The sequence below is a fragment of the Poecilia reticulata genome, chromosome 8, assembly GCF_904066995.2.
Source record: "Poecilia reticulata chromosome 8, P_reticulata-male-v2, whole genome shotgun sequence".
NCBI lineage: Eukaryota > Metazoa > Chordata > Actinopteri > Cyprinodontiformes > Poeciliidae > Poecilia > Poecilia reticulata.
In genome coordinates this window covers 26,568,552-26,577,150 of record NC_088837.1, presented here as the reverse complement: position 1 = coordinate 26,577,150, position 8,599 = coordinate 26,568,552, and positions in this window count along the sequence as shown.

The following is an 8,599-nucleotide window of genomic DNA, read 5'->3' as shown; positions in this document are numbered from 1 at the left end:
GCTGCTGAGCTGCTGGTCCTGCACTGAAACGCCTCATGCATTCGTGTTTGTTCCTCTGTCAGAAAACGTTTCCAGTTTTCCGGCTCACTGCACTTTGTGATGAAATGTGACTTTACAGCAGGACTTTAAAAATCTGCCTAAAATTCCATTCTGGATCCAGAAAATTATCCCAAAATTAAAGATCAGAATGTTTCTTTGTGCTCATTGCAGGGTCTGTAATTAGTTACTCGCATTTACATCAACAAAATACATTTTCCATTCAGAAAGTCTTTGTTGCTACGTTATGTAACAATAGTTGGACGACATTTTATAGTTTTTAATCTGTTCAGGATCTTCAGAGAGTTTCAGGAAGTCCTGGTCATTCATGGAGCTTCTCTGGAAATATGGACTCTGGATGCTGACATTAGCATCAGCTGCTACATGTTAGCATGCTATTTTAGGCTAGCATAGCTTCTCTGATAGTTAAACTCCTTTTTGCACAACTTGAACACAACAGTAGTGTTTTCCAGCGTCCAATCAGGTTGGTCAGAAAGAGAAATGAACCCCATCAGCTTCGTTCTTGCTGCTGTTAGCGGATGTAGCCTGTGCGTCAGATTTGTGGTTGTACCAGAAATGCATGACAGCAAAGGTTCCGGCGGAAAACCTATGAATAATTTACATAAAGGAAAAAAGCAGGTTAACATTTTTAACACATTAAAATCTATAAATTAGTCATAGCCCTAATTAAATGCATACATTTATGTCAAAATGAGTCCGAATGCAGAAACAAAGATTTCTACTGTGGTCTCTTCTGTCTGGTTGGTTCTGGAGCAACATTACAAACTGATTTTCTCTTTCTGACACGGCGATTTTCTAAAACAACTAAACTCCATCTGTCAGCATTATAAATGAAATATTCTGCTGAATTGTGCATCTCCACTTTTTATCACCAGTTTTTGCATTTTTATTTCCAGGTTTTAAAAACTGAGATGGACAGGAAGATCAACAGATCTTAGATCCTTGAGTTTGGGAAATATTTTAAAGTTTATTAAGGGAGTTTAATGTGGGATGAAGGTTTAAAATGATAGAAAATCAAATGTTTTCTGTCTCAGAGGTTTAAAGTGTCAGGAAGCTCCAGAGAACCAGGAGGTTCCCCGGAGCAGAGCTCCAGTTTTCTGCCTGGACAGAAGGAATATTGTCCTGGTGATTTTCCCACAGCGTCTTATCGGTGAGGAAATGAGGCTCCGCTCACATTACTGAGCGTCTGATTCCCCTCCAGAAAAACCCGCTGCGCTTTCTGTCAGAACCAGCGCAGAAAATACTTTGAGATAACAGCAACAAAGGGAGAGTCTCAGCTTCCTGATGATGATGATGATGATGAAGAACCACGTCTCAGGAAATATGAAAACATGCTGCGATACAACAGATTAATTAGTGAGAAAATTACAACCCAAGAACCAAAAATACTCAGTTTTCTCTGAAGACTGAAATATTTTACAGAAATCAAATTTAAGCTTCTGAAGAAGCAGAAAAAAGACTTTTTCCTGTTTAATGTGTCATAAAATCACCAGGCGTTTCACCATGGCAACCAAACGGGTCCAAACCAAACGGATCCAAACCAAATGGGTCCAAACGGATCCAGTCCAGTGTAGGAATAAGGCACTGGACCCATTTGGTTTGGATCCGTTTGGTTTGGATCTGTTTGGTTTGGACCCGTTTGGATTGGATCCGTTTGGTTTGGACCCGTTTGGTTTGGATCTGTTTGGTTTGGACCCGTTTGGTTTGGATCCGTTTGGTTTTGGATCCGTTTGGATTGGATCCGTTTGGTTTTGGATCCGTTTGGATTGTCGGCTCAGTTTAAGACAAACTAACAGTTTAAATTGGTCCTTCTCAGCGTCTTTGTTTCAGTGAAAACAGACATTTCTGTGTAAATGTGTTGCCATGTCTGGCCTAAAAGCCCCTCAGTGCTCAGTAACTTTCTGCTTTTATTAGTTCAGATAATCATATCTGTGTGATGTAATTTTATGAATTGGATTCCAAACCCAGCAGCTGATTTCTACCAAAGCTGAGAACCTTTTGCTTCAGGCTGCGGTTTCCTTATTGATGCTTAGACATCTTTATGTTTACCGTTCAAACACAAGTAATGCTGACCTCAAACAGAACGTGAAACAAACCGGATCCGTTTCTTTTCTATGTGCAACAAACCGCAGCCTCTCCAGAGGTCAGCGGCGAGAGGCGGGGTCAGCGGACGGGACGCCGGTCCACCGCAGACTGAATTCAGAGAAACTGGTGTTTCGTGTGATGAGCAGATAATCCAAGGATCTTTTAATTTTTTGTTCTGGACATTTGAGTCGTTAAATATTTGAGCTGTAAAACTAGAAATCGATTTTTGGTTTTTCTGTTGCTGCTGCTTCTAGGAGACAAAAACCCTGCGGAGGTTTTCCTGCTCACAGCTCTTCACGTTCTGAGTTGACTTCCAGTTTCCCTCGGCTGAATTTGGATCAGAACATTTTGTCTCTGATCAGCAGCGCAGACAGAAGGAAGCAACCTGAGATGATTCGGTGACGGCTCATCCTTCCTGCTGGTCAGGAACAATGGAGACAGGAAACAAGCTGTGGCAACCAGTGAAAACACAGCGCTGGCCGCCACTTCCTCGGTTCTACCAGAACCGAGACCCTGGAGGGCCCGGATGGGTCCGTCAGACTCAGACAGGACGTCCTGTCTTCAGACGAGGCTCAGCAGGAAGAGGCAGAGCGAAACGAGCCATCAGACTGAAATCACCTTGTTTTGGTTAAAATGGTTTTCAGTTCATGAGAAACCAGGAAGCTGAAAAACAACCAACAGGGCCCTCTAGTGGCAGCAGAGGGAAATTACAGAAACCACACTGATGATTCATCAGTCAGTCTTTTTGAATTAAAACTGTCAGCATAAAGTCTATATTCATTTATTTGTAACATTATGTTTCATAAACCAGACAGAAAGTTATCAGCAGAGGAAGAATCATGTCAGTTACAGATTAAAATGTTTCAGTTTTCTGGGTTATAATTTACTGTTAAAGCTGCAATATCATCATGAAACATGGTGGCCTGTTATTATCTAACACAATAACACTAAATGCTCCTTTCCTAAAAAACAGCAGAACTTAAAACATCCAAAATTGTACATTATTATTGTTGTTAGCATTATCATGACTATTAAAGTTACTATTACTTCTTATTAGGCTCCAAATGTGGGAAAAATGTTGGTCATTAGTATCAATAATAATAATTTTCCATATTTGGAACTTGGTATCAATGAGCACATCTGGACTCAGTTTGGTTTTGATGGGTTTTATTGTAATTTCAGTTTTATTTTTTTATTTCCATTTATATTGGAGAAATATAAAATTGTGCAGATTTTTTATGTTCTTGAAGATGTTGGCCTAAATATGTTTCAATTCCTATTAATTTTAAAAATGCAGTTTGTTATACGGAAAAACTCAAATTTCTTCAAAAATATTATATTTCACCCATGAAAGTCGCCATTTTCAGCCACGCAATGCATGCTGGGCTTGTGTACTGGAGTCTACAGAGCTAACAGGAAGGCTAACTTCACCCGAGTTGTTCATCACATTGCGTTCAGTGTAAATTCACACAAAGCCGCACCGAGTCGCTGTTGGCTGTAAATAAAAACATCCATAGTGAGTCTGGATCATTTTCCACATGAAAACCGAGGAGCGCGGCGAACAGAACTTCCCACTGTGACCAAACAGAGGAAGAGAACCGAGTTGGCCGCAGATGCTGGTTTTTTCTGCTGCTGCCACCTTCAGCTTCGTAAATGACCCAACATGATGCGTACCTCTGGTCGGACCGTGATCCGGTAAGTAGTCGACGTGCTCTGTGTCCGGTCCGGTATTCGGTCGGTTCCCTTGGTTAGCATTTTGAAGAGCTGCCTGTCTCTTTCGTTTCTCCCAGTATTTTAAGCTCGCTAGCCGGCGGTAGCGGGGTTTAGGCGCTTTGTAGATAAAACCTGTCACTTAAAACCATTTGGTTTTAGCTTGTGGAGGTAGCATCACCTGTTAGCTCCTTCGTCAGCTTTCTTCGTACAAATGACTCAAAGTCTTCTGGAAATAAATATTGAGAGCCTCTTCACTGATCCTTGTGATTTCTACATTCTCGTAAAATTCTTCTTCTTCCCTTTTTTATGGCGGTTGGTAAACAACTTTTAGGTGCATTACCGCCACGTTCCAGACTGGAATATGGATCAGAAGCTTTTACTACGCATACATTTCAACGCCTGCTTCAAATTGAAAAGGCTTAAAGCCACTCATGCTGTTTTACCTGGACGGAACTAGCTTAGGTCATTTACCCAGAATGCATTGCAGTCTGCAGTATTATCACTATTGTTTTTACATCTTAAATATTTCTCAAATAAAATTTGTTGTTTCGAGTAATTGTGCATCCCTTTAAGGAAAAATAACTTGATCTAAATGTAAAGAAATCAGACAAAAACAGCATCAGCTCTGAGTTTAAGTCAGTTTCAGTTTCTGCTTTGGGTTAAAATGAAACGGATGAACCGGGACTTCCAGACCAGCAAAGAAAGCACATTAATGCTGTTGACCAAAGTGCAAGAGAAACGTATATAAACAAAATGGCTGCTGTCGGGATCAACCCAAATGGAGCATAGGATGGAAACATACGTGACGATGGAAACAGCTGCCTCTGATCTCCTGCTCTGACATCGTTCAGAACAGGAAGAAATGCGTTAACCCAGCAGGAGAATCCAGACGATTTGAACAAGGTTCTGGTGCCTGGAGGAGCAAATAATGTAGCTGCTCTACCTGAGCAGGTGTGTCTTTCTGCTCTGCTGTGACACGTTTTCCAGGCAGACACCAGAGTGAACTGAACCTTTGGTCCCAAAGCGGGCCTGATCGGGCCGGGCCAGCGGGAAATGTCCCGGTGACCCGATGGGCGGTCCGAACACCGGTTCTGCTGACGGGTTTCTCTTGGTGGGAACCACAACGAAACTGGGAGGCAGAAATTTAAACTTGTACTCTTGCGTTTGTCCACTAGATGGCGCTGCTGCGCCAGCTGATTCTGACATTTCCATAAATCACCACAATCTGCCAGGAGAGTCAGCCGTTCATTTGGTTCCTTCCCAAAGTCAACGTGTTGGTCAAAGGTCAAAGGTCACCTCACAATGTGACCGTATGGATTTATACCTGTAACAGAAGAAAACCACCAGACATGAGGAAATTCATGCTGACTTTCAGAGCTGTGCATGTTTGATCATACAATAAGACGAGGAACCAAATAAAAACTTTCATTTTGAGAAAATTTGAATCTAATAAAAACAAATCAGAAATAACATTTTATTTTTTTGACAATAAAATCCGTTTTCAAACGAGGCGTTGCTGCAAGCCGCCATGAAAACATCTGTTTGGTTTCACTTTGTTCCATCATCCGTTTCTTTTCTACTTTGAGTTTATCAGACATCTGAATCTGGACTTGGACTAGACCAGTGCAGCACCTGGATTCTTTACTTTTTCATCCATTCTGCTGTAGATTTGATGCTGTATCATCGTCCCGTTGATGATCCAGTTTGGACTGCTAACCAGCCCAAATCATCATCCTACCACCGCCGTGCCCGAGCATTTATGAACTTATGAAACTCTTTAAAACTCTTTAAAATAATGTTGCTTAAAAGCAAATCATCCTTAAAAACTGATGATGATGTGGAGCCAGCAGAGCCAAAGCGTCCACATTTAATGACTAATCATCAGTGTTTATCACGAAGGGTCAGATTTATTCTAATAGATTCCCTCTGGTCAGATTCACTGTCTTGTTGTTTCAGCTGGGAGGCGAAATAAACATTAATCTGCTGAGCCTTAGAGCGAACTGACAGCGTTTAGAGAAACCCAACCAATCAGGACGTTTAGAGAAACCCCAACCAATCAGGACGTTTAGAGAAACCCCAACCAATCAGGACGTTTAGAGAAACCCCAACCAATCAGGACGTTTAGAGAAACCCCAACCAATCAGGTCGTTTAGAGAAACCCCAACCAATCAGGACGTTTAGAGAAACCCCAACCAATCAGGACGTTTAGAGAAACCCAACCAATCAGGTCGTTTAGAGAAACCCCAACCAATCAGGACGTTTAGAGAAACCCCAACCAATCAGGACGTTTAGAGAAACCCCAACCAATCAGGTCGTTTAGAGAAACCCCAACCAATCAGGACGTTTAGAGAAACCCCAACCAATCAGGTCGTTTAGAGAAACCCCAACCAATCAGGACGTTTAGAGAAACCCCAACCAATCAGGACGTTTAGAGAAACCCCAACCAATCAGGACGTTTAGAGAAACCCCAACCAATCAGGACGTTTAGAGAAACCCAACCAATCAGGCCGTTTAGAGAAACCCCAACCAATCAGGACGTTTAGAGAAACCCCAACCAATCAGGACGTTTAGAGAAACCCCAACCAATCAGGACGTTCAGAGAAACCCAACAATCAGAGAAAAAAAAAAAAAAAATCAGGCGTTTAGAGAAACCCCAACCAATCAGGACGTTTAGAGAAACCCCAACCAATCAGTCGTTTAGAGAAACCCAACCAATCAAGAAAAAAAAAAAAGAAAAAAATCACGTTTAGAGAAACCCCAACCAATCAGGACGTTTAGAGAAACCCCAACCAATCAGGACGTTTAGAGAAACCCCAACCAATCAGGACGTTTAGAGAAACCCCAACCAATCAGGACGTTTAGAGAAACCCCAACCAATCAGGACGTTTAGAGAAACCCCAACCAATCAGGACGTTTTCTGACTTCAGACAAGCTGCAGGAGCCACAATAAAGGTTTTTCCTTTGATGTTTTCAGGCAGAAAAAAAAGAAAACATTCTGAGGAACAGGAGAACGTGGGTGTGTGTGTGTGTGTGTGTGTGTGTGTGTGTGTGTGTGTGTGTGTGTGTGTGTGTGTGTGTGTGTGTGTGTGTAGGTGGGGATTTGCTTTGTTGTGCTGCACGTGTCCCTGCAGCACTGTGTCTCCTGCATGCGCTGCTCTAATTTGTTGGAGTGCTGAGTGTCCTGCGCGGCGGCGACTAACACACACACACACACACACACACACACACACACACACAAGCGCGCGCTGTCGCCGCCTGACAGATGTTCTTCACCCTTCCCCTTCCTCTTCCTCCTCAGCGCTGACACGTGCAGCAGCAGCACATTTAAAGACGGGTTGTTGTGCTGATGCCTGTCTGGATACGTTTCCACCCGTCACACCTGATTGGACTCGACTAATTGCAATTGATTGATTGATGGCATTTTGATTGAAAACCATATATCAACAAAATCAGCAACATATTAAATCAAAAGTCTTTTTGCCGTTAATTTATTGAACGAACAGACATCAGAGCTCAATAACTGATCGTTTTAATCTGATCTTCATCCATCAGATTGGAACAAAGAGTTTCAGGAAGTCCTGATCGTTCATGGAGCTTCTTTAGAAACATGGACGCTAACGTTAGCTTTAGCTGCTACATGTTAGCATTGAGATCCTATTTTAGGCTAGCATAGCTTCACTGCCAGGCTAACTCCTTTTAGCACAACCTGAACACAACAGTCTTTCCCAGCGTCCAATCAGATCGTTTAAAACAGAAATTAACCCCTAGTCGGCTCTTTGCACCTACGGCGTTGACGTCACGTAGTAGTTCCCAAACTTTTTGTCCTGAGCCCCCCAGTCGTTCCCAAACATTTTGTCCTGAGCCCCCCAGTGGTTCCCAAACTTTTTGTCCTGAGCCCCCCAGTAGTTCCCAAACTTTTTGTCCTGAGCCCCCCAGTCGTTCCCAAACATTTTGTCCTGAGCCCCCCAGTCGTTCCCAAACTTTTTGTCCTGAGCCCCCCAGTCGTTCCCAAACATTTTGTCCTGAGCCCCCCAGTGGTTTCCAAACATTTCCTGCCCCCCCCCCCCCTACAAATAGCTGTGTGGTTGAACGATGTGTTTTTGAGGAGGGGGGGTGGGGGGGCTCAACTTTTTGGGGGGCAAAATTAATCTATGTAGCTGAACATAGACAACAACTTAGCCTACAAGCTACTTGTTAAGCTTAAGGTGATGTATTGGTATTAGCTAGTCATCTTTTAGCTAACATTACCTCCATCCAGCAGCTTCACTCAACAGTCTGTTAGTTTGGGGGGAGAAACTGTGAAAAGTTCTTAGTGTTTTGCTGGTTTGCTGCCATGATTCTAACACCTGAGCAGCTCAGCACAGCAGCAGGTCTCCTTCACTGCCGCACAGCTGGAAACCCAGCGTCGTAGCTCATGTTGCGTTTAAAGGCGGCTTGGAAAAACTGATTACCACAAGTTAACAACGGATTAAACAGTTTTAACTGCTGATAAAAGTGACAGAGGACACAGATATGGTTAGTGTGGAAACCCTACTGTATCAAACTGACAGAGGAATAACTGACTTGGCCATTCTAAGGTAAAAACCCAGCGCATACAGGGTTCATGTTTTTTTTCCAAGTCCTAATTAAGATACATAAATTTATGTCAAAATCAGTCTCAAAATTCATCAATTCTAAAATAATTCAATTAATGGTTATAAGAGAAATTAACAGGAGCTGGTGATCAAAATAAATAGTTTATTTT